Source organism: Phyllobates terribilis, unplaced genomic scaffold (assembly GCF_046119375.1).
Source record: "Phyllobates terribilis strain yellow unplaced genomic scaffold, ASM4611937v1 Scaffold_4__5_contigs__length_816908805, whole genome shotgun sequence".
In the NCBI taxonomy this organism is placed as follows: domain Eukaryota; kingdom Metazoa; phylum Chordata; class Amphibia; order Anura; family Dendrobatidae; genus Phyllobates; species Phyllobates terribilis.
The window spans coordinates 691,810,553-691,833,888 of NW_027362764.1; the positions used below are offsets into that span (position 1 = coordinate 691,810,553).

The 23,336-nt window shown below is 54.6% G+C and overlaps 13 non-coding genes across 13 annotated transcripts; all 13 read left to right on the top strand.

The window, feature by feature from the left end:
• The first annotated feature begins 508 nt into the window (after window positions 1-508).
• On the top strand, window positions 509-627 carry LOC141267068 (5S ribosomal RNA). The gene has a single exon (XR_012321085.1). It is a non-coding gene; the product is annotated as a 5S ribosomal RNA (ribosomal RNA).
• Window positions 628-2,333: 1,706 nt separating this feature from the next.
• On the top strand, window positions 2,334-2,452 carry LOC141270302 (5S ribosomal RNA). The gene has a single exon (XR_012321591.1). It is a non-coding gene; the product is annotated as a 5S ribosomal RNA (ribosomal RNA).
• A 1,706-nt stretch (window positions 2,453-4,158) lies between these two features.
• Window positions 4,159-4,277, top strand: LOC141266573 (5S ribosomal RNA). Its single transcript, XR_012320606.1, has one exon. It is a non-coding gene; the product is annotated as a 5S ribosomal RNA (ribosomal RNA).
• A 1,706-nt stretch (window positions 4,278-5,983) lies between these two features.
• LOC141266219 (5S ribosomal RNA) lies at window positions 5,984-6,102 on the top strand. The gene has a single exon (XR_012320272.1). It is a non-coding gene; the product is annotated as a 5S ribosomal RNA (ribosomal RNA).
• Window positions 6,103-7,808: 1,706 nt separating this feature from the next.
• Window positions 7,809-7,927, top strand: LOC141266585 (5S ribosomal RNA). The gene has a single exon (XR_012320617.1). It is a non-coding gene; the product is annotated as a 5S ribosomal RNA (ribosomal RNA).
• Window positions 7,928-9,633: 1,706 nt separating this feature from the next.
• Window positions 9,634-9,752, top strand: LOC141270364 (5S ribosomal RNA). Its single transcript, XR_012321602.1, has one exon. It is a non-coding gene; the product is annotated as a 5S ribosomal RNA (ribosomal RNA).
• Window positions 9,753-11,458: 1,706 nt separating this feature from the next.
• Window positions 11,459-11,577, top strand: LOC141266597 (5S ribosomal RNA). Its single transcript, XR_012320628.1, has one exon. It is a non-coding gene; the product is annotated as a 5S ribosomal RNA (ribosomal RNA).
• Window positions 11,578-13,283: 1,706 nt separating this feature from the next.
• LOC141270405 (5S ribosomal RNA) lies at window positions 13,284-13,402 on the top strand. The gene has a single exon (XR_012321641.1). It is a non-coding gene; the product is annotated as a 5S ribosomal RNA (ribosomal RNA).
• A 1,706-nt stretch (window positions 13,403-15,108) lies between these two features.
• Window positions 15,109-15,227, top strand: LOC141270375 (5S ribosomal RNA). Its single transcript, XR_012321613.1, has one exon. It is a non-coding gene; the product is annotated as a 5S ribosomal RNA (ribosomal RNA).
• A 1,706-nt stretch (window positions 15,228-16,933) lies between these two features.
• Window positions 16,934-17,052, top strand: LOC141266610 (5S ribosomal RNA). The gene has a single exon (XR_012320640.1). It is a non-coding gene; the product is annotated as a 5S ribosomal RNA (ribosomal RNA).
• A 1,706-nt stretch (window positions 17,053-18,758) lies between these two features.
• Window positions 18,759-18,877, top strand: LOC141266378 (5S ribosomal RNA). Its single transcript, XR_012320416.1, has one exon. It is a non-coding gene; the product is annotated as a 5S ribosomal RNA (ribosomal RNA).
• Window positions 18,878-20,583: 1,706 nt separating this feature from the next.
• Window positions 20,584-20,702, top strand: LOC141270386 (5S ribosomal RNA). Its single transcript, XR_012321624.1, has one exon. It is a non-coding gene; the product is annotated as a 5S ribosomal RNA (ribosomal RNA).
• A 1,706-nt stretch (window positions 20,703-22,408) lies between these two features.
• Window positions 22,409-22,527, top strand: LOC141266230 (5S ribosomal RNA). Its single transcript, XR_012320283.1, has one exon. It is a non-coding gene; the product is annotated as a 5S ribosomal RNA (ribosomal RNA).
• The last annotated feature ends 809 nt before the right edge of the window (window positions 22,528-23,336 follow it).

A 23,336-nucleotide genomic window follows, 5' to 3' on the forward strand; every position in this document is an offset into this window, starting at 1 on the left:
CTGCTAAGGCCCTGAAATAATAATAAGACAGGCAGGAGAGTCTGACGCATGGTGGCGGAAAAGCTGCAGGTGCAAATAGGGAATGTGGTCTCGTGCGAGCAACTTGTGCATGCTCGCTGTGTGTGAGTGTGCGCTTCCTAGGTACGGCGCGCTGCAGACAGTCAAAAGGGTTGCTCCCTTTCATTAAAAGTTAATCCCCGGCTGCAGGCTATTAGAAAGCAACTAACCGCGCTCTACTCACCCTACCCAGGTCTACCGGTGAGTCTCGCCGCTGCTCCCGGCCTGTGGCATTGGCCGCGACGCTGACGTTCCGTCGACAGCGCGGCAGCCGATCAGTGAGCTCAGCGGCTCTGAGCGGGGCGTTCTGTCTACAAGACCTTTTTAAGGAGCCAGCAAAAAAGTGAAGAGAAAGGAAAGCACAAAAGCACCTTGTCTTACTAAGCACTGGAAAGGGCAGCCGGCAACCGGACGTCAAAGTGGAAAAGCAGCAAGTGAGAGGCCTGTCTCTGCCTACAGCCACACCACCCTGAACACGCCTGATCTCGTCTGATCTCGGAAGCTAAGCAGGGTTGGGCCTGGTTAGTACTTGGATGGGAGACCGCCTGGGAATACCAGGTGCTGTAGGCTTTTGCCTTTTCTTACTTCCACCAGCAGGGGTCACTCTCCTCTATGCCTTTTTTCCATTCCTTTTTTCACAAGCGCACACATGCTCCTTTCTTCTTTTCATTTGCTTTCTCTCTTGCGCTATTTAATCCTTGCAAAATACCAACATCCTTCTCATCACCGTGGGCCTCCAGCATTGTTGCTTATTTACTTTTAATACTAGGCTTCTTTTCACCAGGACCAGCGACTCCCGCATGACTGGAGGCAACCACCGCTGACCTGGAGGCAACCACCGGTAACCTGGAGGCCAGTTTACAGCACAACCCAAGCAAAACACCTTTGCAGGCCACACGACCACCCCGAAGAGCAGCTCAAATTCACTCGCAACCATCTCACCCTCTTCCTTCATTCACTCCTGGGCGTTTCGCTCCACCCCAAGTTGCGGGTCCAGCTTGCTCTTTCTGTCACATCCCCGCGATGAACGGTTTAGCCTGCAGGAGACCCTGCGCCGAGCCATTTTTAAACACATCTGATGCGGCAGGTGTTTCATTGCTCAACAAACAACACCTATAGGGACGGCACAGCCTATGCATCGGTCCTTCGGAGACCGCCCCAGAACGGCCAGAGTTCTCGTCCCCACGCGAGCCTGAGGAAGGCTGGCCAGGCGATGGGCCAAGCAGCGTCTACTGGCCATACCACCGTGGATACGTCCGATCTCGGAAGCAAAGCAGAGATGGGTTCGGAAATACTTGGTTGGGACACCTCCTGAGAACACCAGGTATTGTAGACAATTTTGATGACGTTTTGCCATCTTGCCCAGCTCGGCTAGCATTGAGTGGCGCCTTGCTGGACACCGACCTTACGTAAAGTAGAGGCTGGAAGTCCCAAGCATCCCAAGCCCCCCAAGACCTCTAAGATAAGGACGCAACCCCGCCGCCTCTACCAGGCCTCACACTGAGCTCCTTGCCACGGCTAGGAGTGCTTATTGACCCCGCAGCCGGCCGTATGCAAATGATGGCGTTAAAAGCATCTCGCGCTGTGAAGGGGCCAGGCTTTCAGCAGCTGCCCAGGGGATGGTTTTAGAGGGCGACCGCCTAACGAGGGCCAGCAGAAGTAACGTCTTCTTCTTCAAAGAATCTTGTGTAACTAACCCAATCAGACAGCTGCCCAGGAGCTAACCTCAGTGCTAGGAAGGAGCGGGAGGGAATTGAGGGGGTGGTTCCTGCTAAGGCCCTGAAATAATAATAAGACAGGCAGGAGAGTCTGACGCATGGTGGCGGAAAAGCTGCAGGTGCAAATAGGGAATGTGGTCTCGTGCGAGCAACTTGTGCATGCTCGCTGTGTGTGAGTGTGCGCTTCCTAGGTACGGCGCGCTGCAGACAGTCAAAAGGGTTGCTCCCTTTCATTAAAAGTTAATCCCCGGCTGCAGGCTATTAGAAAGCAACTAACCGCGCTCTACTCACCCTACCCAGGTCTACCGGTGAGTCTCGCCGCTGCTCCCGGCCTGTGGCATTGGCCGCGACGCTGACGTTCCGTCGACAGCGCGGCAGCCGATCAGTGAGCTCAGCGGCTCTGAGCGGGGCGTTCTGTCTACAAGACCTTTTTAAGGAGCCAGCAAAAAAGTGAAGAGAAAAGAAAGCACAAAAGCACCTTGTCTTACTAAGCACTGGAAAGGGCAGCTGGCAACCGGACGTCAAAGTGGAAAAGCAGCAAGTGAGAGGCCTGTCTCTGCCTACGGCCACACCACCCTGAACACGCCCGATCTCGTCTGATCTCGGAAGCTAAGCAGGGTTGGGCCTGGTTAGTACTTGGATGGGAGACCGCCTGGGAATACCAGGTGCTGTAGGCTTTTGCCTTTTCTTACTTCCACCAGCAGGGGTCACTCTCCTCTATGCCTTTTTTCCATTCCTTTTTTCACAAGCGCACACATGCTCCTTTCTTCTTTTCATTTGCTTTCTCTCTTGCGCTATTTAATCCTTGCAAAATACCAGCATCCTTCTCATCACCGTGGGCCTCCAGCATTGTTGCTTATTTACTTTTAATACTAGGCTTCTTTTCACCAGGACCAGCGACTCCCGCATGACTGGAGGCAACCACCGCTGACCTGGAGGCAACCACCGGTAACCTGGAGGCCAGTTTACAGCACAACCCAAGCAAAACACCTTTGCAGGCCACACGACCCCCCCGAAGAGCAGCTCAAATTCACTCGCAACCATCTCACCCTCTTCCTTCATTCACTCCTGGGCGTTTCGCTCCACCCCAAGTTGCGGGTCCAGCTTGCTCTTTCTGTCACATCCCCGCAATGAACGGTTTAGCCTGCAGGAGACCCTGCGCCGAGCCATTTTTAAACACATCTGATGCGGCAGGTGTTTCATTGCTCAACAAACAACACCTATAGGGACGGCACAGCCTATGCATCGGTCCTTCGGAGACCGCCCCAGAACGGCCAGAGTTCTCGTCCCCACGCGAGCCTGAGGAAGGCTGGCCAGGCGATGGGCCAAGCAGCGTCTACTGGCCATACCACCGTGGATACGTCCGATCTCGGAAGCAAAGCAGAGATGGGTTCGGAAATACTTGGTTGGGACACCTCCTGAGAACACCAGGTATTGTAGACAATTTTGATGACGTTTTGCCATCTTGCCCAGCTCGGCTAGCATTGAGTGGCGCCTTGCTGGACACCGACCTTACGTAAAGTAGAGGCTGGAAGTCCCAAGCCTCCCAAGCCCCCCAAGACCTCTAAGATAAGGACGCAACCCCGCCGCCTCTACCAGGCCTCACACCGAGCTCCTTGCCACGGCTAGGAGTGCTTATTGACCCCGCAGCCGGCCGTATGCAAATGATGGCGTTAAAAGCATCTCGCGCTGTGAAGGGGCCAGGCTTTCAGCAGCTGCCCAGGGGATGGTTTTAGAGGGCGACCGCCTAACGAGGGCCAGCAGAAGTAACGTCTTCTTCTTCAAAGAATCTTGTGTAACTAACCCAATCAGACAGCTGCCCAGGAGCTAACCTCAGTGCTAGGAAGGAGCGGGAGGGAATTGAGGGGGTGGTTCCTGCTAAGGCCCTGAAATAATAATAAGAGAGGCAGGAGAGTCTGACGCATGGTGGCGGAAAAGCTGCAGGTGCAAATAGGGAATGTGGTCTCGTGCGAGCAACTTGTGCATGCTCGCTGTGTGTGAGTGTGCGCTTCCTAGGTACGGCGCGCTGCAGACAGTCAAAAGGGTTGCTCCCTTTCATTAAAAGTTAATCCCCGGCTGCAGGCTATTAGAAAGCAACTAACCGCGCTCTACTCACCCTACCCAGGTCTACCGGTGAGTCTCGCCGCTGCTCCCGGCCTGTGGCATTGGCCGCGACGCTGACGTTCCGTCGACAGCGCGGCAGCCGATCAGTGAGCTCAGCGGCTCTGAGCGGGGCGTTCTGTCTACAAGACCTTTTTAAGGAGCCAGCAAAAAAGTGAAGAGAAAGGAAAGCACAAAAGCACCTTGTCTTACTAAGCACTGGAAAGGGCAGCCGGCAACCGGACGTCAAAGTGGAAAAGCAGCAAGTGAGAGGCCTGTCTCTGCCTACGGCCACACCACCCTGAACACGCCCGATCTCGTCTGATCTCGGAAGCTAAGCAGGGTCGGGCCTGGTTAGTACTTGGATGGGAGACCGCCTGGGAATACCAGGTGCTGTAGGCTTTTGCCTTTTCTTACTTCCACCAGCAGGGGTCACTCTCCTCTATGCCTTTTTTCCATTCCTTTTTTCACAAGCGCACACATGCTCCTTTCTTCTTTTCATTTGCTTTCTCTCTTGCGCTATTTAATCCTTGCAAAATACCAACATCCTTCTCATCACCGTGGGCCTCCAGCATTGTTGCTTATTTACTTTTAATACTAGGCTTCTTTTCACCAGGACCAGCGACTCCCGCATGACTGGAGGCAACCACCGCTGACCTGGAGGCAACCACCGGTAACCTGGAGGCCAGTTTACAGCACAACCCAAGCAAAACACCTTTGCAGGCCACACGACCACCCCGAAGAGCAGCTCAAATTCACTCGCAACCATCTCACCCTCTTCCTTCATTCACTCCTGGGCGTTTCGCTCCACCCCAAGTTGCGGGTCCAGCTTGCTCTTTCTGTCACATCCCCGCGATGAACGGTTTAGCCTGCAGGAGACCCTGCGCCGAGCCATTTTTAAACACATCTGATGCGGCAGGTGTTTCATTGCTCAACAAACAACACCTATAGGGACGGCACAGCCTATGCATCGGTCCTTCGGAGACCGCCCCAGAACGGCCAGAGTTCTCGTCCCCACGCGAGCCTGAGGAAGGCTGGCCGGGCGATGGGCCAAGCAGCGTCTACTGGCCATACCACCTTGGATACGTCCGATCTCGGAAGCAAAGCAGAGATGGGTTCGGAAATACTTGGTTGGGACACCTCCTGAGAACACCAGGTATTGTAGACAATTTTGATGACGTTTTACCATCTTGCCCAGCTCGGCTAGCATTGAGTGGCGCCTTGCTGGACACCGACCTTACGTAAAGTAGAGGCTGGAAGTCCCAAGCATCCCAAGCCCCCCAAGACCTCTAAGATAAGGACGCAACCCCGCCGCCTCTACCAGGCCTCACACCGAGCTCCTTGCCACGGCTAGGAGTGCTTATTGACCCCGCAGCCGGCCGTATGCAAATGATGGCGTTAAAAGCATCTCGCGCTGTGAAGGGGCCAGGCTTTCAGCAGCTGCCCAGGGGATGGCTTTAGAGGGCGACCGCCTAACGAGGGCCAGCAGAAGTAACGTCTTCTTCTTCAAAGAATCTTGTGTAACTAACCCAATCAGACAGCTGCCCAGGAGCTAACCTCAGTGCTAGGAAGGAGCGGGAGGGAATTGAGGGGGTGGTTCCTGCTAAGGCCCTGAAATAATAATAAGACAGGCAGGAGAGTCTGACGCATGGTGGCGGAAAAGCTGCAGGTGCAAATAGGGAATGTGGTCTCGTGCGAGCAACTTGTGCATGCTCGCTGTGTGTGAGTGTGCGCTTCCTAGGTACGGCGCGCTGCAGACAGTCAAAAGGGTTGCTCCCTTTCATTAAAAGTTAATCCCCGGCTGCAGGCTATTAGAAAGCAACTAACCGCGCTCTACTCACCCTACCCAGGTCTACCGGTGAGTCTCGCCGCTGCTCCCGGCCTGTGGCATTGGCCGCGACGCTGACGTTCCGTCGACAGCGCGGCAGCCGATCAGTGAGCTCAGCGGCTCTGAGCGGGGCGTTCTGTCTACAAGACCTTTTTAAGGAGCCAGCAAAAAAGTGAAGAGAAAAGAAAGCACAAAAGCACCTTGTCTTACTAAGCACTGGAAAGGGCAGCCGGCAACCGGACGTCAAAGTGGAAAAGCAGCAAGTGAGAGGCCTGTCTCTGCCTACAGCCACACCACCCTGAACACGCCCGATCTCGTCTGATCTCGGAAGCTAAGCAGGGTTGGGCCTGGTTAGTACTTGGATGGGAGACCACCTGGGAATACCAGGTGCTGTAGGCTTTTGCCTTTTCTTACTTCCACCAGCAGGGGTCACTCTCCTCTATGCCTTTTTTCCATTCCTTTTTTCACAAGCGCACACATGCTCCTTTCTTCTTTTCATTTGCTTTCTCTCTTGCGCTATTTAATCCTTGCAAAATACCAGCATCCTTCTCATCACCGTGGGCCTCCAGCATTGTTGCTTATTTACTTTTAATACTAGGCTTCTTTTCACCAGGACCAGCGACTCCCGCATGACTGGAGGCAACCACCGCTGACCTGGAGGCAACCACCGGTAACCTGGAGGCCAGTTTACAGCACAACCCAAGCAAAACACCTTTGCAGGCCACACGACCCCCCCGAAGAGCAGCTCAAATTCACTCGCAACCATCTCACCCTCTTCCTTCATTCACTCCTGGGCGTTTCGCTCCACCCCAAGTTGCGGGTCCAGCTTGCTCTTTCTGTCACATCCCCGCGATGAACGGTTTAGCCTGCAGGAGACCCTGCGCCGAGCCATTTTTAAACACATCTGATGCGGCAGGTGTTTCATTGCTCAACAAACAACACCTATGGGGACGGCACAGCCTATGCATCGGTCCTTCGGAGACCGCCCCAGAACGGCCAGAGTTCTCGTCCCCACGCGAGCCTGAGGAAGGCTGGCCGGGCGATGGGCCAAGCAGCGTCTACTGGCCATACCACCTTGGATACGTCCGATCTCGGAAGCAAAGCAGAGATGGGTTCGGAAATACTTGGTTGGGACACCTCCTGAGAACACCAGGTATTGTAGACAATTTTGATGACGTTTTGCCATCTTGCCCAGCTCGGCTAGCATTGAGTGGCGCCTTGCTGGACACCGACCTTACGTAAAGTAGAGGCTGGAAGTCCCAAGCATCCCAAGCCCCCCAAGACCTCTAAGATAAGGACGCAACCCCGCCGCCTCTACCAGGCCTCACACCGAGCTCCTTGCCACGGCTAGGAGTGCTTATTGACCCCGCAGCCGGCCGTATGCAAATGATGGCGTTAAAAGCATCTCGCGCTGTGAAGGGGCCAGGCTTTCAGCAGCTGCCCAGGGGATGGTTTTAGAGGGCGACCGCCTAACGAGGGCCAGCAGAAGTAACGTCTTCTTCTTCAAAGAATCTTGTGTAACTAACCCAATCAGACAGCTGCCCAGGAGCTAACCTCAGTGCTAGGAAGGAGCGGGAGGGAATTGAGGGGGTGGTTCCTGCTAAGGCCCTGAAATAATAATAAGACAGGCAGGAGAGTCTGACGCATGGTGGCGGAAAAGCTGCAGGTGCAAATAGGGAATGTGGTCTCGTGCGAGCAACTTGTGCATGCTCGCTGTGTGTGAGTGTGCGCTTCCTAGGTACGGCGCGCTGCAGACAGTCAAAAGGGTTGCTCCCTTTCATTAAAAGTTAATCCCCGGCTGCAGGCTATTAGAAAGCAACTAACCGCGCTCTACTCACCCTACCCAGGTCTACCGGTGAGTCTCGCCGCTGCTCCCGGCCTGTGGCATTGGCCGCGACGCTGACGTTCCGTCGACAGCGCGGCAGCCGATCAGTGAGCTCAGCGGCTCTGAGCGGGGCGTTCTGTCTACAAGACCTTTTTAAGGAGCCAGCAAAAAAGTGAAGAGAAAGGAAAGCACAAAAGCACCTTGTCTTACTAAGCACTGGAAAGGGCAGCCGGCAACCGGACGTCAAAGTGGAAAAGCAGCAAGTGAGAGGCCTGTCTCTGCCTACGGCCACACCACCCTGAACACGCCCGATCTCGTCTGATCTCGGAAGCTAAGCAGGGTCGGGCCTGGTTAGTACTTGGATGGGAGACCGCCTGGGAATACCAGGTGCTGTAGGCTTTTGCCTTTTCTTACTTCCACCAGCAGGGGTCACTCTCCTCTATGCCTTTTTTCCATTCCTTTTTTCACAAGCGCACACATGCTCCTTTCTTCTTTTCATTTGCTTTCTCTCTTGCGCTATTTAATCCTTGCAAAATACCAACATCCTTCTCATCACCGTGGGCCTCCAGCATTGTTGCTTATTTACTTTTAATACTAGGCTTCTTTTCACCAGGACCAGCGACTCCCGCATGACTGGAGGCAACCACCGCTGACCTGGAGGCAACCACCGGTAACCTGGAGGCCAGTTTACAGCACAACCCAAGCAAAACACCTTTGCAGGCCACACGACCACCCCGAAGAGCAGCTCAAATTCACTCGCAACCATCTCACCCTCTTCCTTCATTCACTCCTGGGCGTTTCGCTCCACCCCAAGTTGCGGGTCCAGCATGCTCTTTCTGTCACATCCCCGCGATGAACGGTTTAGCCTGCAGGAGACCCTGCGCCGAGCCATTTTTAAACACATCTGATGCGGCAGGTGTTTCATTGCTCAACAAACAACACCTATAGGGACGGCACAGCCTATGCATCGGTCCTTCGGAGACCGCCCCAGAACGGCCAGAGTTCTCGTCCCCACGCGAGCCTGAGGAAGGCTGGCCGGGCGATGGGCCAAGCAGCGTCTACTGGCCATACCACCTTGGATACGTCCGATCTCGGAAGCAAAGCAGAGATGGGTTCGGAAATACTTGGTTGGGACACCTCCTGAGAACACCAGGTATTGTAGACAATTTTGATGACGTTTTACCATCTTGCCCAGCTCGGCTAGCATTGAGTGGCGCCTTGCTGGACACCGACCTTACGTAAAGTAGAGGCTGGAAGTCCCAAGCATCCCAAGCCCCCCAAGACCTCTAAGATAAGGACGCAACCCCGCCGCCTCTACCAGGCCTCACACTGAGCTCCTTGCCACGGCTAGGAGTGCTTATTGACCCCGCAGCCGGCCGTATGCAAATGATGGCGTTAAAAGCATCTCGCGCTGTGAAGGGGCCAGGCTTTCAGCAGCTGCCCAGGGGATGGTTTTAGAGGGCGACCGCCTAACGAGGGCCAGCAGAAGTAACGTCTTCTTCTTCAAAGAATCTTGTGTAACTAACCCAATCAGACAGCTGCCCAGGAGCTAACCTCAGTGCTAGGAAGGAGCGGGAGGGAATTGAGGGGGTGGTTCCTGCTAAGGCCCTGAAATAATAATAAGACAGGCAGGAGAGTCTGACGCATGGTGGCGGAAAAGCTGCAGGTGCAAATAGGGAATGTGGTCTCGTGCGAGCAACTTGTGCATGCTCGCTGTGTGTGAGTGTGCGCTTCCTAGGTACGGCGCGCTGCAGACAGTCAAAAGGGTTGCTCCCTTTCATTAAAAGTTAATCCCCGGCTGCAGGCTATTAGAAAGCAACTAACCGCGCTCTACTCACCCTACCCAGGTCTACCGGTGAGTCTCGCCGCTGCTCCCGGCCTGTGGCATTGGCCGCGACGCTGACGTTCCGTCGACAGCGCGGCAGCCGATCAGTGAGCTCAGCGGCTCTGAGCGGGGCGTTCTGTCTACAAGACCTTTTTAAGGAGCCAGCAAAAAAGTGAAGAGAAAGGAAAGCACAAAAGCACCTTGTCTTACTAAGCACAGGAAAGGGCAGCCGGCAAACGGACGTCAAAGTGGAAAAGCAGCAAGTGAGAGGCCTGTCTCTGCCTACGGCCACACCACCCTGAACACGCCCGATCTCGTCTGATCTCGGAAGCTAAGCAGGGTTGGGCCTGGTTAGTACTTGGATGGGAGACCGCCTGGGAATACCAGGTGCTGTAGGCTTTTGCCTTTTCTTACTTCCACCAGCAGGGGTCACTCTCCTCTATGCCTTTTTTCCATTCCTTTTTTCACAAGCGCACACATGCTCCTTTCTTCTTTTCATTTGCTTTCTCTCTTGCGCTATTTAATCCTTGCAAAATACCAGCATCCTTCTCATCAGCGTGGGCCTCCAGCATTGTTGCTTATTTACTTTTAATACTAGGCTTCTTTTCACCAGGACCAGCGACTCCCGCATGACTGGAGGCAACCACCGCTGACCTGGAGGCAACCACCGGTAACCTGGAGGCCAGTTTACAGCACAACCCAAGCAAAACACCTTTGCAGGCCACACGACCCCCCCGAAGAGCAGCTCAAATTCACTCGCAACCATCTCACCCTCTTCCTTCATTCACTCCTGGGCGTTTCGCTCCACCCCAAGTTGCGGGTCCAGCTTGCTCTTTCTGTCACATCCCCGCGATGAACGGTTTAGCCTGCAGGAGACCCTGCGCCGAGCCATTTTTAAACACATCTGATGCGGCAGGTGTTTCATTGCTCAACAAACAACACCTATAGGGACGGCACAGCCTATGCATCGGTCCTTCGGAGACCGCCCCAGAACGGCCAGAGTTCTCGTCCCCACGCGAGCCTGAGGAAGGCTGGCCGGGCGATGGGCCAAGCAGCGTCTACTGGCCATACCATCTTGGATACGTCCGATCTCGGAAGCAAAGCAGAGATGGGTTCGGAAATACTTGGTTGGGACACCTCCTGAGAACACCAGGTATTGTAGACAATTTTGATGACGTTTTGCCATCTTGCCCAGCTCGGCTAGCATTGAGTGGCGCCTTGCTGGACACCGACCTTACGTAAAGTAGAGGCTGGAAGTCCCAAGCATCCCAAGCCCCCCAAGACCTCTAAGATAAGGACGCAACCCCGCCGCCTCTACCAGGCCTCACACCGAGCTCCTTGCCACGGCTAGGAGTGCTTATTGACCCCGCAGCCGGCCGTATGCAAATGATGGCGTTAAAAGCATCTCGCGCTGTGAAGGGGCCAGGCTTTCAGCAGCTGCCCAGGGGATGGCTTTAGAGGGCGACCGCCTAACGAGGGCCAGCAGAAGTAACGTCTTCTTCTTCAAAGAATCTTGTGTAACTAACCCAATCAGACAGCTGCCCAGGAGCTAACCTCAGTGCTAGGAAGGAGCGGGAGGGAATTGAGGGGGTGGTTCCTGCTAAGGCCCTGAAATAATAATAAGACAGGCAGGAGAGTCTGACGCATGGTGGCGGAAAAGCTGCAGGTGCAAATAGGGAATGTGGTCTCGTGCGAGCAACTTGTGCATGCTCGCTGTGTGTGAGTGTGCGCTTCCTAGGTACGGCGCGCTGCAGACAGTCAAAAGGGTTGCTCCCTTTCATTAAAAGTTAATCCCCGGCTGCAGGCTATTAGAAAGCAACTAACCGCGCTCTACTCACCCTACCCAGGTCTACCGGTGAGTCTCGCCGCTGCTCCCGGCCTGTGGCATTGGCCGCGACGCTGACGTTCCGTCGACAGCGCGGCAGCCGATCAGTGAGCTCAGCGGCTCTGAGCGGGGCGTTCTGTCTACAAGACCTTTTTAAGGAGCCAGCAAAAAAGTGAAGAGAAAAGAAAGCACAAAAGCACCTTGTCTTACTAAGCACTGGAAAGGGCAGCCGGCAACCGGACGTCAAAGTGGAAAAGCAGCAAGTGAGAGGCCTGTCTCTGCCTACGGCCACACCACCCTGAACACGCCCGATCTCGTCTGATCTCGGAAGCTAAGCAGGGTCGGGCCTGGTTAGTACTTGGATGGGAGACCGCCTGGGAATACCAGGTGCTGTAGGCTTTTGCCTTTTCTTACTTCCACCAGCAGGGGTCACTCTCCTCTATGCCTTTTTTCCATTCCTTTTTTCACAAGCGCACACATGCTCCTTTCTTCTTTTCATTTGCTTTCTCTCTTGCGCTATTTAATCCTTGCAAAATACCAGCATCCTTCTCATCACCGTGGGCCTCCAGCATTGTTGCTTATTTACTTTTAATACTAGGCTTCTTTTCACCAGGACCAGCGACTCCCGCATGACTGGAGGCAACCACCGCTGACCTGGAGGCAACCACCGGTAACCTGGAGGCCAGTTTACAGCACAACCCAAGCAAAACACCTTTGCAGGCCACACGACCCCCCCGAAGAGCAGCTCAAATTCACTCGCAACCATCTCACCCTCTTCCTTCATTCACTCCTGGGCGTTTCGCTCCACCCCAAGTTGCGGGTCCAGCTTGCTCTTTCTGTCACATCCCCGCGATGAACGGTTTAGCCTGCAGGAGACCCTGCGCCGAGCCATTTTTAAACACATCTGATGCGGCAGGTGTTTCATTGCTCAACAAACAACACCTATGGGGACGGCACAGCCTATGCATCGGTCCTTCGGAGACCGCCCCAGAACGGCCAGAGTTCTCGTCCCCACGCGAGCCTGAGGAAGGCTGGCCGGGCGATGGGCCAAGCAGCGTCTACTGGCCATACCACCTTGGATACGTCCGATCTCGGAAGCAAAGCAGAGATGGGTTCGGAAATACTTGGTTGGGACACCTCCTGAGAACACCAGGTATTGTAGACAATTTTGATGACGTTTTGCCATCTTGCCCAGCTCGGCTAGCATTGAGTGGCGCCTTGCTGGACACCGACCTTACGTAAAGTAGAGGCTGGAAGTCCCAAGCATCCCAAGCCCCCCAAGACCTCTAAGATAAGGACGCAACCCCGCCGCCTCTACCAGACCTCACACCGAGCTCCTTGCCACGGCTAGGAGTGCTTATTGACCCCGCAGCCGGCCGTATGCAAATGATGGCGTTAAAAGCATCTCGCGCTGTGAAGGGGCCAGGCTTTCAGCAGCTGCCCAGGGGATGGTTTTAGAGGGCGACCGCCTAACGAGGGCCAGCAGAAGTAACGTCTTCTTCTTCAAAGAATCTTGTGTAACTAACCCAATCAGACAGCTGCCCAGGAGCTAACCTCAGTGCTAGGAAGGAGCGGGAGGGAATTGAGGGGGTGGTTCCTGCTAAGGCCCTGAAATAATAATAAGACAGGCAGGAGAGTCTGACGCATGGTGGCGGAAAAGCTGCAGGTGCAAATAGGGAATGTGGTCTCGTGCGAGCAACTTGTGCATGCTCGCTGTGTGTGAGTGTGCGCTTCCTAGGTACGGCGCGCTGCAGACAGTCAAAAGGGTTGCTCCCTTTCATTAAAAGTTAATCCCCGGCTGCAGGCTATTAGAAAGCAACTAACCGCGCTCTACTCACCCTACCCAGGTCTACCGGTGAGTCTCGCCGCTGCTCCCGGCCTGTGGCATTGGCCGCGACGCTGACGTTCCGTCGACAGCGCGGCAGCCGATCAGTGAGCTCAGCGGCTCTGAGCGGGGCGTTCTGTCTACAAGACCTTTTTAAGGAGCCAGCAAAAAAGTGAAGAGAAAGGAAAGCACAAAAGCACCTTGTCTTACTAAGCACAGGAAAGGGCAGCCGGCAAACGGACGTCAAAGTGGAAAAGCAGCAAGTGAGAGGCCTGTCTCTGCCTACGGCCACACCACCCTGAACACGCCCGATCTCGTCTGATCTCGGAAGCTAAGCAGGGTTGGGCCTGGTTAGTACTTGGATGGGAGACCACCTGGGAATACCAGGTGCTGTAGGCTTTTGCCTTTTCTTACTTCCACCAGCAGGGGTCACTCTCCTCTATGCCTTTTTTCCATTCCTTTTTTCACAAGCGCACACATGCTCCTTTCTTCTTTTCATTTGCTTTCTCTCTTGCGCTATTTAATCCTTGCAAAATACCAGCATCCTTCTCATCAGCGTGGGCCTCCAGCATTGTTGCTTATTTACTTTTAATACTAGGCTTCTTTTCACCAGGACCAGCGACTCCCGCATGACTGGAGGCAACCACCGCTGACCTGGAGGCAACCACCGGTAACCTGGAGGCCAGTTTACAGCACAACCCAAGCAAAACACCTTTGCAGGCCACACGACCCCCCCGAAGAGCAGCTCAAATTCACTCGCAACCATCTCACCCTCTTCCTTCATTCACTCCTGGGCGTTTCGCTCCACCCCAAGTTGCGGGTCCAGCTTGCTCTTTCTGTCACATCCCCGCGATGAACGGTTTAGCCTGCAGGAGACCCTGCGCCGAGCCATTTTTAAACACATCTGATGCGGCAGGTGTTTCATTGCTCAACAAACAACACCTATAGGGACGGCACAGCCTATGCATCGGTCCTTCGGAGACCGCCCCAGAACGGCCAGAGTTCTCGTCCCCACGCGAGCCTGAGGAAGGCTGGCCGGGCGATGGGCCAAGCAGCGTCTACTGGCCATACCATCTTGGATACGTCCGATCTCGGAAGCAAAGCAGAGATGGGTTCGGAAATACTTGGTTGGGACACCTCCTGAGAACACCAGGTATTGTAGACAATTTTGATGACGTTTTGCCATCTTGCCCAGCTCGGCTAGCATTGAGTGGCGCCTTGCTGGACACCGACCTTACGTAAAGTAGAGGCTGGAAGTCCCAAGCATCCCAAGCCCCCCAAGACCTCTAAGATAAGGACGCAACCCCGCCGCCTCTACCAGGCCTCACACCGAGCTCCTTGCCACGGCTAGGAGTGCTTATTGACCCCGCAGCCGGCCGTATGCAAATGATGGCGTTAAAAGCATCTCGCGCTGTGAAGGGGCCAGGCTTTCAGCAGCTGCCCAGGGGATGGTTTTAGAGGGCGACCGCCTAACGAGGGCCAGCAGAAGTAACGTCTTCTTCTTCAAAGAATCTTGTGTAACTAACCCAATCAGACAGCTGCCCAGGAGCTAACCTCAGTGCTAGGAAGGAGCGGGAGGGAATTGAGGGTGTGGTTCCTGCTAAGGCCCTGAAATAATAATAAGACAGGCAGGAGAGTCTGACGCATGGTGGCGGAAAAGCTGCAGGTGCAAAGAGGGAATGTGGTCTCGTGCGAGCAACTTGTGCATGCTCGCTGTGTGTGAGTGTGCGCTTCCTAGGTACGGCGCGCTGCAGACAGTCAAAAGGGTTGCTCCCTTTCATTAAAAGTTAATCCCCGGCTGCAGGCTATTAGAAAGCAACTAACCGCGCTCTACTCACCCTACCCAGGTCTACCGGTGAGTCTCGCCGCTGCTCCCGGCCTGTGGCATTGGCCGCGACGCTGACGTTCCGTCGACAGCGCGGCAGCCGATCAGTGAGCTCAGCGGCTCTGAGCGGGGCGTTCTGTCTACAAGACCTTTTTAAGGAGCCAGCAAAAAAGTGAAGAGAAAGGAAAGCACAAAAGCACCTTGTCTTACTAAGCACTGGAAAGGGCAGCCGGCAACCGGACGTCAAAGTGGAAAAGCAGCAAGTGAGAGGCCTGTCTCTGCCTACGGCCACACCACCCTGAACACGCCCGATCTCGTCTGATCTCGGAAGCTAAGCAGGGTTGGGCCTGGTTAGTACTTGGATGGGAGACCGCCTGGGAATACCAGGTGCTGTAGGCTTTTGCCTTTTCTTACTTCCACCAGCAGGGGTCACTCTCCTCTATGCCTTTTTTCCATTCCTTTTTTCACAAGCGCACACATGCTCCTTTCTTCTTTTCATTTGCTTTCTCTCTTGCGCTATTTAATCCTTGCAAAATACCAACATCCTTCTCATCACCGTGGGCCTCCAGCATTGTTGCTTATTTACTTTTAATACTAGGCTTCTTTTCACCAGGACCAGCGACTCCCGCATGACTGGAGGCAACCACCGCTGACCTGGAGGCAACCACCGGTAACCTGGAGGCCAGTTTACAGCACAACCCAAGCAAAACACCTTTGCAGGCCACACGACCACCCCGAAGAGCAGCTCAAATTCACTCGCAACCATCTCACCCTCTTCCTTCATTCACTCCTGGGCGTTTCGCTCCACCCCAAGTTGCGGGTCCAGCTTGCTCTTTCTGTCACATCCCCGCGATGAACGGTTTAGCCTGCAGGAGACCCTGCGCCGAGCCATTTTTAAACACATCTGATGCGGCAGGTGTTTCATTGCTCAACAAACAACACCTATAGGGACGGCACAGCCTATGCATCGGTCCTTCGGAGACCGCCCCAGAACGGCCAGAGTTCTCGTCCCCACGCGAGCCTGAGGAAGGCTGGCCGGGCGATGGGCCAAGCAGCGTCTACTGGCCATACCACCTTGGATACGTCCGATCTCGGAAGCAAAGCAGAGATGGGTTTGGAAATACTTGGTTGGGACACCTCCTGAGAACACCAGGTATTGTAGACAATTTTGATGACGTTTTACCATCTTGCCCAGCTCGGCTAGCATTGAGTGGCGCCTTGCTGGACACCGACCTTACGTAAAGTAGAGGCTGGAAGTCCCAAGCATCCCAAGCCCCCCAAGACCTCTAAGATAAGGACGCAACCCCGCCGCCTCTACCAGGCCTCACACCGAGCTCCTTGCCACGGCTAGGAGTGCTTATTGACCCCGCAGCCGGCCGTATGCAAATGATGGCGTTAAAAGCATCTCGCGCTGTGAAGGGGCCAGGCTTTCAGCAGCTGCCCAGGGGATGGCTTTAGAGGGCGACCGCCTAACGAGGGCCAGCAGAAGTAACGTCTTCTTCTTCAAAGAATCTTGTGTAACTAACCCAATCAGACAGCTGCCCAGGAGCTAACCTCAGTGCTAGGAAGGAGCGGGAGGGAATTGAGGGGGTGGTTCCTGCTAAGGCCCTGAAATAATAATAAGACAGGCAGGAGAGTCTGACGCATGGTGGCGGAAAAGCTGCAGGTGCAAATAGGGAATGTGGTCTCGTGCGAGCAACTTGTGCATGCTCGCTGTGTGTGAGTGTGCGCTTCCTAGGTACGGCGCGCTGCAGACAGTCAAAAGGGTTGCTCCCTTTCATTAAAAGTTAATCCCCGGCTGCAGGCTATTAGAAAGCAACTAACCGCGCTCTACTCACCCTACCCAGGTCTACCGGTGAGTCTCGCCGCTGCTCCCGGCCTGTGGCATTGGCCACGACGCTGACGTTCCGTCGACAGCGCGGCAGCCGATCAGTGAGCTCAGCGGCTCTGAGCGGGGCGTTCTGTCTACAAGACCTTTTTAAGGAGCCAGCAAAAAAGTGAAGAGAAAAGAAAGCACAAAAGCACCTTGTCTTACTAAGCACTGGAAAGGGCAGCCGGCAACCGGACGTCAAAGTGGAAAAGCAGCAAGTGAGAGGCCTGTCTCTGCCTACGGCCACACCACCCTGAACACGCCCGATCTCGTCTGATCTCGGAAGCTAAGCAGGGTCGGGCCTGGTTAGTACTTGGATGGGAGACCGCCTGGGAATACCAGGTGCTGTAGGCTTTTGCCTTTTCTTACTTCCACCAGCAGGGGTCACTCTCCTCTATGCCTTTTTTCCATTCCTTTTTTCACAAGCGCACACATGCTCCTTTCTTCTTTTCATTTGCTTTCTCTCTTGCGCTATTTAATCCTTGCAAAATACCAGCATCCTTCTCATCACCGTGGGCCTCCAGCATTGTTGCTTATTTACTTTTAATACTAGGCTTCTTTTCACCAGGACCAGCGACTCCCGCATGACTGGAGGCAACCACCGCTGACCTGGAGGCAACCACCGGTAACCTGGAGGCCAGTTTACAGCACAACCCAAGCAAAACACCTTTGCAGGCCACACGACCCCCCCGAAGAGCAGCTCAAATTCACTCGCAACCATCTCACCCTCTTCCTTCATTCACTCCTGGGCGTTTCGCTCCACCCCAAGTTGCGGGTCCAGCTTGCTCTTTCTGTCACATCCCCGCGATGAACGGTTTAGCCTGCAGGAGACCCTGCGCCGAGCCATTTTTAAACACATCTGATGCGGCAGGTGTTTCATTGCTCAACAAACAACACCTATGGGGACGGCACAGCCTATGCATCGGTCCTTCGGAGACCGCCCCAGAACGGCCAGAGTTCTCGTCCCCACGCGAGCCTGAGGAAGGCTGGCCGGGCGATGGGCCAAGCAGCGTCTACTGGCCATACCACCTTGGATACGTCCGATCTCGGAAGCAAAGCAGAGATGGGTTCGGAAATACTTGGTTGGGACACCTCCTGAGAACACCAGGTATTGTAGACAATTTTGATGACGTTTTGCCATCTTGCCCAGCTCGGCTAGCATTGAGTGGCGCCTTGCTGGACACCGACCTTACGTAAAGTAGAGGCTGGAAGTCCCAAGCATCCCAAGCCCCCCAAGACCTCTAAGATAAGGACGCAACCCCGCCGCCTCTACCAGACCTCACACCGAGCTCCTTGCCACGGCTAGGAGTGCTTATTGACCCCGCAGCCGGCCGTATGCAAATGATGGCGTTAAAAGCATCTCGCGCTGTGAAGGGGCCAGGCTTTCAGCAGCTGCCCAGGGGATGGTTTTAGAGGGCGACCGCCTAACGAGGGCCAGCAGAAGTAACGTCTTCTTCTTCAAAGAATCTTGTGTAACTAACCCAATCAGACAGCTGCCCAGGAGCTAACCTCAGTGCTAGGAAGGAGCGGGAGGGAATTGAGGGGGTGGTTCCTGCTAAGGCCCTGAAATAATAATAAGACAGGCAGGAGAGTCTGACGCATGGTGGCGGAAAAGCTGCAGGTGCAAATAGGGAATGTGGTCTCGTGCGAGCAACTTGTGCATGCTCGCTGTGTGTGAGTGTGCGCTTCCTAGGTACGGCGCGCTGCAGACAGTCAAAAGGGTTGCTCCCTTTCATTAAAAGTTAATCCCCGGCTGCAGGCTATTAGAAAGCAACTAACCGCGCTCTACTCACCCTACCCAGGTCTACCGGTGAGTCTCGCCGCTGCTCCCGGCCTGTGGCATTGGCCGCGACGCTGACGTTCCGTCGACAGCGCGGCAGCCGATCAGTGAGCTCAGCGGCTCTGAGCGGGGCGTTCTGTCTACAAGACCTTTTTAAGGAGCCAGCAAAAAAGTGAAGAGAAAGGAAAGCACAAAAGCACCTTGTCTTACTAAGCACTGGAAAGGGCAGCCGGCAACCGGACGTCAAAGTGGAAAAGCAGCAAGTGAGAGGCCTGTCTCTGCCTACAGCCACACCACCCTGAACACGCCCGATCTCGTCTGATCTCGGAAGCTAAGCAGGGTTGGGCCTGGTTAGTACTTGGATGGGAGACCGCCTGGGAATACCAGGTGCTGTAGGCTTTTGCCTTTTCTTACTTCCACCAGCAGGGGTCACTCTCCTCTATGCCTTTTTTCCATTCCTTTTTTCACAAGCGCACACATGCTCCTTTCTTCTTTTCATTTGCTTTCTCTCTTGCGCTATTTAATCCTTGCAAAATACCAACATCCTTCTCATCACCGTGGGCCTCCAGCATTGTTGCTTATTTACTTTTAATACTAGGCTTCTTTTCACCAGGACCAGCGACTCCCGCATGACTGGAGGCAACCACCGCTGACCTGGAGGCAACCACCGGTAACCTGGAGGCCAGTTTACAGCACAACCCAAGCAAAACACCTTTGCAGGCCACACGACCACCCCGAAGAGCAGCTCAAATTCACTCGCAACCATCTCACCCTCTTCCTTCATTCACTCCTGGGCGTTTCGCTCCACCCCAAGTTGCGGGTCCAGCTTGCTCTTTCTGTCACATCCCCGCGATGAACGGTTTAGCCTGCAGGAGACCCTGCGCCGAGCCATTTTTAAACACATCTGATGCGGCAGGTGTTTCATTGCTCAACAAACAACACCTATAGGGACGGCACAGCCTATGCATCGGTCCTTCGGAGACCGCCCCAGAACGGCCAGAGTTCTCGTCCCCACGCGAGCCTGAGGAAGGCTGGCCAGGCGATGGGCCAAGCAGCGTCTACTGGCCATACCACCGTGGATACGTCCGATCTCGGAAGCAAAGCAGAGATGGGTTCGGAAATACTTGGTTGGGACACCTCCTGAGAACACCAGGTATTGTAGACAATTTTGATGACGTTTTGCCATCTTGCCCAGCTCGGCTAGCATTGAGTGGCGCCTTGCTGGACACCGACCTTACGTAAAGTAGAGGCTGGAAGTCCCAAGCATCCCAAGCCCCCCAAGACCTCTAAGATAAGGACGCAACCCCGCCGCCTCTACCAGGCCTCACACTGAGCTCCTTGCCACGGCTAGGAGTGCTTATTGACCCCGCAGCCGGCCGTATGCAAATGATGGCGTTAAAAGCATCTCGCGCTGTGAAGGGGCCAGGCTTTCAGCAGCTGCCCAGGGGATGGTTTTAGAGGGCGACCGCCTAACGAGGGCCAGCAGAAGTAACGTCTTCTTCTTCAAAGAATCTTGTGTAACTAACCCAATCAGACAGCTGCCCAGGAGCTAACCTCAGTGCTAGGAAGGAGCGGGAGGGAATTGAGGGGGTGGTTCCTGCTAAGGCCCTGAAATAATAATAAGACAGGCAGGAGAGTCTGACGCATGGTGGCGGAAAAGCTGCAGGTGCAAATAGGGAATGTGGTCTCGTGCGAGCAACTTGTGCATGCTCGCTGTGTGTGAGTGTGCGCTTCCTAGGTACGGCGCGCTGCAGACAGTCAAAAGGGTTGCTCCCTTTCATTAAAAGTTAATCCCCGGCTGCAGGCTATTAGAAAGCAACTAACCGCGCTCTACTCACCCTACCCAGGTCTACCGGTGAGTCTCGCCGCTGCTCCCGGCCTGTGGCATTGGCCGCGACGCTGACGTTCCGTCGACAGCGCGGCAGCCGATCAGTGAGCTCAGCGGCTCTGAGCGGGGCGTTCTGTCTACAAGACCTTTTTAAGGAGCCAGCAAAAAAGTGAAGAGAAAAGAAAGCACAAAAGCACCTTGTCTTACTAAGCACTGGAAAGGGCAGCCGGCAACCGGACGTCAAAGTGGAAAAGCAGCAAGTGAGAGGCCTGTCTCTGCCTACGGCCACACCACCCTGAACACGCCCGATCTCGTCTGATCTCGGAAGCTAAGCAGGGTTGGGCCTGGTTAGTACTTGGATGGGAGACCGCCTGGGAATACCAGGTGCTGTAGGCTTTTGCCTTTTCTTACTTCCACCAGCAGGGGTCACTCTCCTCTATGCCTTTTTTCCATTCCTTTTTTCACAAGCGCACACATGCTCCTTTCTTCTTTTCATTTGCTTTCTCTCTTGCGCTATTTAATCCTTGCAAAATACCAGCATCCTTCTCATCACCGTGGGCCTCCAGCATTGTTGCTTATTTACTTTTAATACTAGGCTTCTTTTCACCAGGACCAGCGACTCCCGCATGACTGGAGGCAACCACCGCTGACCTGGAGGCAACCACCGGTAACCTGGAGGCCAGTTTACAGCACAACCCAAGCAAAACACCTTTGCAGGCCACACGACCCCCCCGAAGAGCAGCTCAAATTCACTCGCAACCATCTCACCCTCTTCCTTCATTCACTCCTGGGCGTTTCGCTCCACCCCAAGTTGCGGGTCCAGCTTGCTCTTTCTGTCACATCCCCGCAATGAACGGTTTAGCCTGCAGGAGACCCTGCGCCGAGCCATTTTTAAACACATCTGATGCGGCAGGTGTTTCATTGCTCAACAAACAACACCTATAGGGACGGCACAGCCTATGCATCGGTCCTTCGGAGACCGCCCCAGAACGGCCAGAGTTCTCGTCCCCACGCGAGCCTGAGGAAGGCTGGCCAGGCGATGGGCCAAGCAGCGTCTACTGGCCATACCACCGTGGATACGTCCGATCTCGGAAGCAAAGCAGAGATGGGTTCGGAAATACTTGGTTGGGACACCTCCTGAGAACACCAGGTATTGTAGACAATTTTGATGACGTTTTGCCATCTTGCCCAGCTCGGCTAGCATTGAGTGGCGCCTTGCTGGACACCGACCTTACGTAAAGTAGAGGCTGGAAGTCCCAAGCCTCCCAAGCCCCCCAAGACCTCTAAGATAAGGACGCAACCCCGCCGCCTCTACCAGGCCTCACACCGAGCTCCTTGCCACGGCTAGGAGTGCTTATTGACCCCGCAGCCGGCCGTATGCAAATGATGGCGTTAAAAGCATCTCGCGCTGTGAAGGGGCCAGGCTTTCAGCAGCTGCCCAGGGGATGGTTTTAGAGGGCGACCGCCTAACGAGGGCCAGCAGAAGTAACGTCTTCTTCTTCAAAGAATCTTGTGTAACTAACCCAATCAGACAGCTGCCCAGGAGCTAACCTCAGTGCTAGGAAGGAGCGGGAGGGAATTGAGGGGGTGGTTCCTGCTAAGGCCCTGAAATAATAATAAGACAGGCAGGAGAGTCTGACGCATGGTGGCGGAAAAGCTGCAGGTGCAAATAGGGAATGTGGTCTCGTGCGAGCAACTTGTGCATGCTCGCTGTGTGTGAGTGTGCGCTTCCTAGGTACGGCGCGCTGCAGACAGTCAAAAGGGTTGCTCCCTTTCATTAAAAGTTAATCCCCGGCTGCAGGCTATTAGAAAGCAACTAACCGCGCTCTACTCACCCTACCCAGGTCTACCGGTGAGTCTCGCCGCTGCTCCCGGCCTGTGGCATTGGCCGCGACGCTGACGTTCCGTCGACAGCGCGGCAGCCGATCAGTGAGCTCAGCGGCTCTGAGCGGGGCGTTCTGTCTACAAGACCTTTTTAAGGAGCCAGCAAAAAAGTGAAGAGAAAGGAAAGCACAAAAGCACCTTGTCTTACTAAGCACTGGAAAGGGCAGCCGGCAACCGGACGTCAAAGTGGAAAAGCAGCAAGTGAGAGGCCTGTCTCTGCCTACAGCCACACCACCCTGAACACGCCCGATCTCGTCTGATCTCGGAAGCTAAGCAGGGTTGGGCCTGGTTAGTACTTGGATGGGAGACCACCTGGGAATACCAGGTGCTGTAGGCTTTTGCCTTTTCTTACTTCCACCAGCAGGGGTCACTCTCCTCTATGCCTTTTTTCCATTCCTTTTTTCACAAGCGCACACATGCTCCTTTCTTCTTTTCATTTGCTTTCTCTCTTGCGCTATTTAATCCTTGCAAAATACCAGCATCCTTCTCATCACCGTGGGCCTCCAGCATTGTTGCTTATTTACTTTTAATACTAGGCTTCTTTTCACCAGGACCAGCGACTCCCGCATGACTGGAGGCAACCACCGCTGACCTGGAGGCAACCACCGGTAACCTGGAGGCCAGTTTACAGCACAACCCAAGCAAAACACCTTTGCAGGCCACACGACCCCCCCGAAGAGCAGCTCAAATTCACTCGCAACCATCTCACCCTCTTCCTTCATTCACTCCTGGGCGTTTCGCTCCACCCCAAGTTGCGGGTCCAGCTTGCTCTTTCTGTCACATCCCCGCGATGAACGGTTTAGCCTGCAGGAGACCCTGCGCCGAGCCATTTTTAAACACATCTGATGCGGCAGGTGTTTCATTGCTCAACAAACAACACCTATGGGGACGGCACAGCCTATGCATCGGTCCTTCGGAGACCGCCCCAGAACGGCCAGAGTTCTCGTCCCCACGCGAGCCTGAGGAAGGCTGGCCGGGCGATGGGCCAAGCAGCGTCTACTGGCCATACCACCTTGGATACGTCCGATCTCGGAAGCAAAGCAGAGATGGGTTCGGAAATACTTGGTTGGGACACCTCCTGAGAACACCAGGTATTGTAGACAATTTTGATGACGTTTTGCCATCTTGCCCAGCTCGGCTAGCATT